Source organism: Amborella trichopoda, chromosome 6 (genome assembly GCF_054954075.1).
Source record: "Amborella trichopoda isolate Santa Cruz 75 chromosome 6, AtrichopodaSantaCruz75HAP2 v2.0, whole genome shotgun sequence".
NCBI classification, from domain to species: domain Eukaryota; kingdom Viridiplantae; phylum Streptophyta; class Magnoliopsida; order Amborellales; family Amborellaceae; genus Amborella; species Amborella trichopoda.
In genome coordinates this window covers 4,924,061-4,933,893 of record NC_142341.1, presented here as the reverse complement: position 1 = coordinate 4,933,893, position 9,833 = coordinate 4,924,061, and the positions used below count along the sequence as shown (strand labels likewise).

The 9,833-nt window shown below is 35.9% G+C and overlaps 1 long non-coding RNA gene and 1 pseudogene across 1 annotated transcript; one reads left to right on the top strand and one right to left on the bottom strand.

The window, feature by feature from the left end:
• The first annotated feature begins 1,873 nt into the window (after window positions 1-1,873).
• Window positions 1,874-1,928, top strand: LOC148781504 (U6 spliceosomal RNA; annotated as a pseudogene).
• A 5,387-nt stretch (window positions 1,929-7,315) lies between these two features.
• LOC148781503 (uncharacterized) lies at window positions 7,316-8,510 on the bottom strand. The gene is made up of 2 exons (XR_016058370.1): window positions 8,084-8,510; window positions 7,316-7,795 (listed from the first exon to the last, which is right to left on the bottom strand). It is a non-coding gene; the product is annotated as an uncharacterized LOC148781503 (long non-coding RNA).
• Between the last annotated feature and the right edge of the window lie 1,323 nt (window positions 8,511-9,833).

Genomic DNA, 9,833 nt, shown 5'->3' with positions numbered 1-9,833 from the left:
AAAACTTGAAATCTATTTTTTTCTCATGTCTATGCACCCTGATGTCCATGAAATAAAGTTGAGGATCTTTGAGCATCAAAACAACCTCTTCTAGTGAAATTTTTGAGGTAGGTTCTAATTTGATTGTCTAGAGCCTCGACTCTATATAAACTTCTCCCTTTTTTATTTTGATCAATGATTTAAAAAACGGATTGTTGACTTGGATTGTGCATCGCAAAAACCGATCCAAATCGATGAATAAGCAGTACAGATCGCCATTTTACTATGCAGAAAAAAAGTAAATCAGCAAAAACACAGGTGCGAAAATAGTGAACCAGCAAAAAATAGGTTCGAATTGGTGAATCGTTATTTTTATTGTAGCAAAAAGGCATTATTACTGTATCAAAATGCTATTTTACTGTAGCAAATAGCCGGTTCTCCTTTAAACGCAGACAATTTCCTATACATTGCTAGAATCGACACGGATTGACCGATTCCCGGGTGGAAATCAAGTGATTTTGTGCCGACCCGACGTTTTATAAATAACTGATTTTGATAATATAAATTTGGCACAATCCAAAAAAAAACAAACAAGGTAGATTATTTTAACCTTATTTGTACAGATAAGGTTGCAACGTTGTATAAAGTTTTTACTCGAGGGAGATATTTCCTAAATTAACCGTCCCATGTTCCACTAACTCATGGTATCCACATATAGTTACCCTAGCCAGTCTTTTTGGAAATGAATTTTGGGTTCCCATTGACGATGGTGGAGATTAGTCGAAGTTTTAAATAGAATAAAGTCATTGGGGAGTTGAGACACTTGATATACACCATAACATACACAGGTAGTGAATTGTACACCTTTTTTCTTTTAGGTGCGGTTTGTATGGAGCCGAGGCTCTAAACAATCAAATTGGAGCCCACCTTCAAATAGTATCAAGAAATATGGTTTAAATATTAGAAATTTTTGTGATGCCCTCAAAATATATTTTTATCTTTAATTATAAAATTCAAAGCTTAAAAAATACTGTAGATCGAGCAAATATATGAAAATTGGAAAAATCTTGATGGTCTAAAAATACGTTACAATATACACGATTTCCAAAAGTTGAAATCCATTTTTTTTCTCATATCCATGCATCTTGATGTCTAGATGATGAATTTGATGATATTTGGAGATCAAAACAACTTCCTACAGTGAAATTTTTGATGTAGGCTCTAATTTGATTGTTTAGAGCCTGGGCTCTATATAAACTTTTCCCTTTTCTTTTTGGCTCAATGAATGGTACTTGGGAATTATCTCTCTCTCTCTCGCATACACACATTAGTTAAAGGAAATTAATTTGATAGGGTCGTTGCCTTATCAAATAAGTAAATCCTCTCCTTATAACTCATCGAAAATTGCAAGCCTAGCATTGAAAAAACTTTACATCAATTATCTCAACATGAACAATATGGTTGTGAAAAAAAAAAAGGATTTCAAGCCCTACAAATAATGTATATTGTAACAAATTATCTAGACCGTTTGTTTTGCTTTAAAAATAAGTGTCCACAGATCCGCAAGATCTGTACCTTTTTTTAGTTTCAAATATTATTTTCTGTGCTGGAATTGATTTTAGACCCATCATAGATATTTTTATCACCAAAAGTACTTTCTAGATGAGGATTTAAGGTGAGGTTCTATTTTGTTTTCATAAAGCCTAGGCCATATAAAAACCTCATCCTCAGTTAAATGAGATACGATTTGTTCATAAAAGAAAAAAGGAAAGGTGATTTGGGCATTAAGCGGCATAAACTCGCGAATATTATCTTATTTATTAAGTGGCGGTGGATCTATACTAGTTAGCCTTGCCCGCTGTTGAGAAAGGTTGTGGCTTGTAACAATGGAGTGGTCTCTTAAGAGACATTGATAAAATTGGAAAAATACAGAGAAGATTAGCATGGCCACCAATAAATATGGAGTGGATCTTTGGTCACCCATAAAAAGCCCTTACCAGAAACGGTCCCCATCTTCCATTTGGAAACGCACACAATCAATGGACCTCTTATGGCAGGTTTACTACTAACCCCGAGGAGAGTTAGAAGTTATATGGGAGATCAGTACTCAGGCGAATTCCTTTTACTGTCTCTTTTTCTAGATTAGCATAGAACATTTGATCAGGTGTTTGCCACTACTGTGAAGCCTCTCGCTACCACACAATATACATTCATTTGCTCGGATTATGGCTCAAGGTAAGCTCTCCACGATTGATAATTTGAAGAAGAGAGGATTCATCATTATTAATGGGGTTGAGGTCATGGTGGTTGAGGATTTCATTCCCACTAACACATTCGAAAACTACTCATCTATTGTAGGAATGGAGGTTGAGGTTGTGGTGGTAATACCACCCGAGTCTCAATTATCGGTCTAAATTTCCATTCCCATTAACTCAAAAACTACTCACTATTTCTAAAAACAAAGTAAGGGAGTCTTATTTTGAACTTCAATGGGAGCTCCCAAAGAAACCTATGAGGTAGCATTAAAGACAATAGGGAAATGTTGTGGTAACCCACTCAAGTCCATGCCAAGACCAATGAAGTAGAAATAAAACCCTTATTGCAATACTGCAATAAAAAGAAAAGGCTAATTCTCCATAGAGATTAATCCCAATTTTTGTGGAAATGATAGACATTTTGGCCAGACATGGAAGTGATGTCCTCGTGTTATCATGAAGCCAATATGGAAGCCAATGATCTCGCAAAAGCAACTTGTAGCTATTCATTTTTGGTAATTACTAGATTTGATTAATTATACTTACCAATTGTTTTCAGCCTCAGCGAGAAAACAAAATGTGTTAAACTTTCAATGGGGGTCAGTTTGGGTATACCTAAATTAATGCAAAAGTTATGAGAACAGTTCCAATTTACCGTTAAGAAAAAAAAAGGAAAAAAAAGAGAAAATATAGAATAAGACCATTTACCTTTGTTACAAGGTGGTCACATTAATATTGACCATTAAATGTGAAATTGGGTGGCTGTAATTATTCCATTGACCAAGCTTAAAATTTAAAAGAAATTTTTTCGAACTTTGTAACACATCCAACTATCAAATTTCACATCGGATGGTTGTAAGTAATTGTGACCACCTTGTATCAAAGGTTAATGGTCTCATTGTTTACAATCCCAAAAACAAATACACATCCATCATTTTCTTCATGGAAATTAACCACATTTCATAAAAATGGAATTCACAATCTATTTTTCATTCTCTTTTTCTGTTAACAAATCCCTCCATCAAGAAAAGAAACTCCCAATAAACCCCTCCATGGAGAAGACAAGAGGAAGAAGAAAGTGGAACTCGGTTATGAGAGGCATTTCACGAGAACAGTTCTAAGTTACCATTCAACAATAACAACAAATAAAAATAAAAATAAAAAATACACAGAATAACATCCATTCCTATTTGGAGATTGACCATATTTCATGAAAATGGAATTCCAAATCCATTCTTCCCTCTTTTTACTCTCAATAAAAACCCTCAAATCAGACCAAAACTAACCTAGTAACCAAATCTGATCAAAATCCATCCTCTCTTGTCTAGAGCAGACCCGAATAATGTTACTTATTTAAATAAATATTTAATATATAATATTTTATTAATATTTAATCAATATTTAAATAAACCTAAGTATATATATTTAGTTATAATTCTTTAAATAATACATCTATATATTTAACATAATATTTTAATATATTTAAATATACATTTTTAGTTTTGGATCAGGTCCAATCGAGCCGGTCGGGGTCCTGGTCCAGGTCCGGCCGGACCCGGACGTGACCCAACCCATGGCCACCCCTAACTACTCCCTATTTTTATAATATTTCTAAAAGTGTTTCAAAGCGAAGGAGTTAGATCAGTCCGAGAAATGATGGCACTGCCCTGTCATAGTCCATATATAAGATCTAAAAGATGATGATCCGATGAATTGTGAGAACAATGGGGAAGAGAAAATAAAACTAGGAAAACCTTTCAAAAGCCTTCCCTAGAGTTTAAAATCCTTTCTTAGGAAAACCCAATCCCTCATTGTCTTAGGAGGGATTGCCTTAGGAGCAAAAGATTGCCTTAGGAGGAAAAGAGTTAAAGAAATTTTTAAGTAAAGCCGAATTCAAACTTATTCGTTTCATTTAATCAGCTTCAAATTTTAGAATTGATGGCAAGATGGAAGCCATGCAGTGAACTCGTCATATACTGTGCGATCATTCTAGAGAATGCTCAGATATAGACCTAGATGACAGGCTAAGATAGGATGGCAGTCAACATACTGACTCACCTGATGGGACCACCATCTTTTGAGCATCGGTTCTAATTATTTCAAATTTTAAATTTCTATTTAGTTTCGGGTATCTAATTCTTTGCCACTACCTTAATACACTATAGGACATTGTCAGTCATAGTCAATACTTAAACCATAGTCCAGTCCAGAATATGACATAGATCCTAAATACCCCATTTTAGGAAAGTAAATAATCTTAAATAACCCAAAATCCCAAACTTAGGAAACTCAAACATTTCCCCTAAATTTCCAAAAAAATACTTATATATTCTTAATATCCCATTTTAGAAGCCTAATATTCCAAACACCCTAGATAGGTAGATCAACATTATCAAATATCCCAAGTTAGGAAACCAGATTTCTAGATTAGGTAGTTTCTATAATTTGAAAAGGAGAAACGACACACTGTGACCCATTTAGAACCATCCAAATTCGATCAAACCACCACCATTAGACTCATTGCAACATTTCAATTAAAATTGTCAAGTAACGACCCATTTAGAACCATCCAAATTCGATCAAACCACCACCATTAGACTCATCGCAACATTTCAATTAAAATTGTCAAGTAACAGGGAAGAGACGAATTAGCACCTCAATATGTGGTTTTTAAGAGAGATAATCGGCTTTGTAAATTGCAGTGTGGTCCACGTGGCACCTCTAGACTGGTTTGGACCACTGCCTTCCTGTTTTAGAGTGTAATTTTCCCCATAAAAGTCATTTTTCCAGCCAGTTCAAAAGACTTAGACCTGAAAAAAAACCCTAACCCTAATTTTCAGTCATAGAAACCTTGCAGCCCGAAAACCCTAGACCTAGGCAACTCAAATCCTAGATTTAGGAACCTTGCTCCAATAACTTTAAAGATAAAAAAAATGTCATTTTAAGTCCCTAGATATAAGAGTTCCTATGCATCTCTCATTTCCCCGGAGTGCAATCAATCATTTAGGATCATTAACTTGAAAATTAACGAGTAAGGATTCATCTTCACAGTTTGATTAGGGCCCTACTCTGAGTGCCAAGCCTTAGTGCCCAGCCTTCCAGGTTCTTTCTTTCTTTTATTCTAGTTATCATTAATATTGATATTAATAATAATATTATTATTATTATTTTCTTCATCAAATCTCTTATTCATGTTTTCCTTTGTTGTTTCCTTTACTTCTCTTAGTTAGTTTTTATTTTCCTTTATCAGTTTCTTTGCTTCATTATTTTCTTTAGTTTTATCATTGTTTGCATTTATTTGCTTCAGTAGATCTATTTTTCATGTTTTCTTTTTTCTTGTTCTTTTATTTTGTGTTTATTTTAGATTTCACACTATCTAAACCGGCTTTGTTGTAGAGCTGCAAAGAATGAGTCTTTTAGGGCTGATTTCTTTGTAAATCTAAATTTGACAAGACCCACCTCTCTTGACTTTTATAAATAACTAAGTTTACACGTGATGTCAAACAAATCAGACTTCTCTTAGTCTGGTTGGTCTCAAATTCACTGATAGACTGTAGGGAGTCATGAGACTATAAAATCCACCACTAGATACATATTTATGGTTGGTAGTTGTGCAGTTAGTTGGATGTCAAGGCTATAAATCATCAATTGAAGTTGGTTATATAGATTTGATTGAAGCATCTAAGGAGATGATTTGGTTAAGGAAATTACTTGATCAATTTGGGGTGAGACAAAAAATAATATGGTACGTAATGTAATGATCAAAATGCAATTCATCTGCCTAAGAATGCGGCCTATCACTCCGAGACAAAGTATATATAAGTTCGGTACCACCTCATCCAAGTGGCCCTAGAATATGGAGACTTGCAAGTGGATAAAATCCACACTTAGCATACTGTAACTAATATGCTTATAGAAGTGGTTTCTATCGGTAAACGTCGGATGTGTAGAAAGTTTTTGGGGTTGGAGGGAATATAACTTTGAGGGACTGCAGGATGGTGCATTTCGTCATTGTTTTAGAGGCTTGGTTCTTTGTTCTTGAAGTGGGATATTATTGTATGTGTAAGGCCAAATCACACATTAAGGTTTGGTTTTATATATTTATGCTTATCTTTACTTTTCTATCTTGTCTTTAGGCCATTGGATGATATCTAATCCAAGGGTTGTAGTTATTTGAGAGCTCCCATGTTAAAAGGGGCTTGCTTCCTTTTGTTCTAGAGTGATAAATAAATAAAAAAGAAAAGAAGGTAGAGAGCTTACAGTGGGTCTTGAGGATGCCATGTTTTGTGCCCTAACTTCTAGTGAGAGAAAGTGAGGAAATTGGGTCATCTTATTGGGTCTTTCATTCCTTGTTGCATGCCCTAACTTAGAGAGAGAACTGTCGTATATTGAAGGTTTTGGGCTTTATTTTCTCTTTGTAATTCCCATTATCACATCAATAAAGCATTGTATCATTCTCTCGTGATGATGTAGGCCACATTCGTGTCCAATCCACATTAAATCTTGCATCATTTTTATAGTTGATTGCTTTCCCTTGTTTTTTTCTATGGGTGTCTTTGATTCTATGTGATTTCATATAGTTTCTATTGCATGTTTATGAGATTTGGGTGCACAACACTGTCCATACTATATTATTGTTGATTTTTTATCATGAGCACCTCCCCTTTTTATCAAAAAAGGTACGGAGGTGTCATGATTAAACAAATTATTTTGATTTTATCATTTTTGACACTTATATTCATATCAAATCGTTATCTATCTATATAATATAAATTGATATCTACTTATTAAAATCATTATATTGCCTTCAACAATGTTCGAATTATCCAGTATTTATCCATACTGAAAAATTAAGTATTGCAATGCCTGCACAACAATTTCATGGAGGTGAGCACGAATCTGCACTGTCATTTAATCTCGATTAGGTGCATGGCATCTGATGGAAGAGTAACCCACAATTTATCTACCTAGCCGCTTTAATTATTCGCATTAAGAAAGTCAACACTTTAATCCACTACTAAGAGAAGTAAATGATTCTATTCATTTTTGGTAAAAACATTGACCAGATCCATTCATGTAGATGAGGGAGGAGGATTAGCGCCCCTTGAAAAAGCTCATGTTTCAGCTATCATGTCAAATGCTCATGCTAATAATACAAGGAAGACACGTCTCTCTCTCTCTCTCTCTCTCCAGTCAAATGCTCATGCTAATAATACAAGGAAGACACGTCTCTCTCTCTCTCTCCAGTCAAATGCTCATGCTAATAATACAAGGAAGACACGTCTCTCTCTCTCTCTCTCCGCCCATCTTGTCACATGCTTAATGCAAGGAACACAAGTCTCTCTCTCTATTAGCTTCATTGAGGCCTGTGTCTTTGCTAGAACCTGCGGTAACGCACCTCTTTGAACTTGTGAAATGCAGCTCCCCTGTGGAGTAGAGACATCAAAGCTTTTGTTGCAATCGTTGTTTTGACCGTAGATTTCTTCAAAGGGAAGGGGATAATATGCGTGAGGTCAGCAAATCCCTTGTGCGGATAAATGGGGAGAGAAAGAATGAGAGGCCTGTAGCAAGTAACGTTAGTTTACTCTCTCTCTCTCATATATCAATGCTCTTGTCAGACTTTGTAAGAAAACAGATACGCGCCATTGCTTTTTTCACCCAGGGATAAATGGTCTCATTGAATCTTTTTTTTATTATAATATCTCGACATTTAATATAAATTTAAAAATATTAATTTAAAAATAAGATTCATCAAATAATGCCATTTGAAATCTCTCTCTCTTCCCTCTCTCCCTTCCTTCTCCTCTCTCTCTCTCATAGAGCAAACAAAGAAAGAATAGATCTACTACCTTATCTTCACCAAACGCCTCTCCACGGGACAATGTATTGAACTGAAAAAGATAGAATCAGGTTGGGGTCATGGCGGCAGAATCACCTGAGCCCCAGTTAAAAGTCATAGCCTCCATTCTCACAAACACTTTCAAAAAATTGACTCTCTTCAAAATGGGTAGGGGCTTGTACTCCCCACTGATCTACCAAAACGAAAGAGAGAGAGAGAGAGAGAGAGTGGGAGGTCTAGCATAGAAGACAGGGTCAGTCAGGTTAGCCAAGGAGACCGCCTAGAAACCTCATAATGAGGGTCTTAATTGGGGCCATAGCACCCTAGAACCATCCACATTGTGGATGTAGGCAAGTCATCCTTGGCTATCAAAATAACACTGTCTCTTCATGTTATACCTCTCTTCTATATTCTTGTCATGCTTTGCTTCCTTGCGCTAGCACTCTCAACCAATACTTCTATTTATAGGCAGATATTTGACTTGCTCCAAAGATTAAAATAATCTCACACAATCTACAAAAGGTAATCACAAGTCTAGAGAGAGAGAACGAGGTTTGACTCGACTCGCCGTGTCGATTTTGTCTAGAGAGTTCCATGGTCCAAGCCGATCCATTTCATCCATAGCTTTTATCATAGACCTATCCACCCATACCACCACCACCTTTCATTCTAGTGTCCAAGAGAATATATTCTATATTCAGGGGGGAGGAGTGGAGGGCAGGTGCAATCTTCTTGATAGGGTACATGTGTGTGTAAAGAATTTATGGACAAGAAAAGATTGGGCCTAGACCCTCCCCCAATCTGTGACGTGGGGGATAAATGGGTGCGATGCATGGGTCAGGTCAATTGGCCCTTTAGAGGCATCAAAGGCCATTCAATTCTCTATCCAACACATCATTCACTTTTTACACAGAAAGAGTAATAGAATATGAGCAATTTTCAATCTAAATGATAGAATATCAACATATTTCCACATCAAAATGATTGAATATGTGCACATTTTCACATCTAAATCATAGAATATGAACGTATTTTCACATCTAGAGTACTAAACTTTGCACCCTAGAGCCCATGACTCAACTTTTACCTTACATCACCATTGATGGAGAAAATATACCACTGTCAATTCCAATTGAACCTTGAACCTTGATTATATTCAATTTCTAAGAATAGTGATGCTCTGCAACATTCCATTTGACACAATTCCATTTCTTGGTCCACTTGCAACTTTGAAAGAATAAATTTTTCAATGGTAGTAATTGACTATACAAAAATGCACCACCAAACAAAGCCAGCCATGGTGAAGAATCAAACCCCTAAGTAGACCCAAGATCATTTCCTTTTTCGTCACTTTATGTACTCATTATTCCATTCCAAGCACTATCCACCTTTTCATGTCTGCACCAAATAAAGTCAATATTGATTACCACTAATAAAAGTTGTTCCAAAAGATGGTGTTTTGACATTTTATCTAAGATCCCATGGTATATGAATTCCAATGGTCAGACAGGTGAGACTGATAACAAGCTTCTTCACTGAAAAAAGAACAAAATAATTTTGAAAGTCCACAAAAATTTGTAGATTAAATCAAGTAGGGATGGCAATAGATCACCCGAGGGGTAGACCCAATCCGGTAAAGGTATGGCTCCAAAACTTGGACCCGGCAGGTTGGGTCGGGTCCAGGTCCAAGTCTTGGACCCAAACACTATTCAGGTCCGGGTCAGGATCTGATAGGGTCGGATCCGGTAATAATTTCCAGG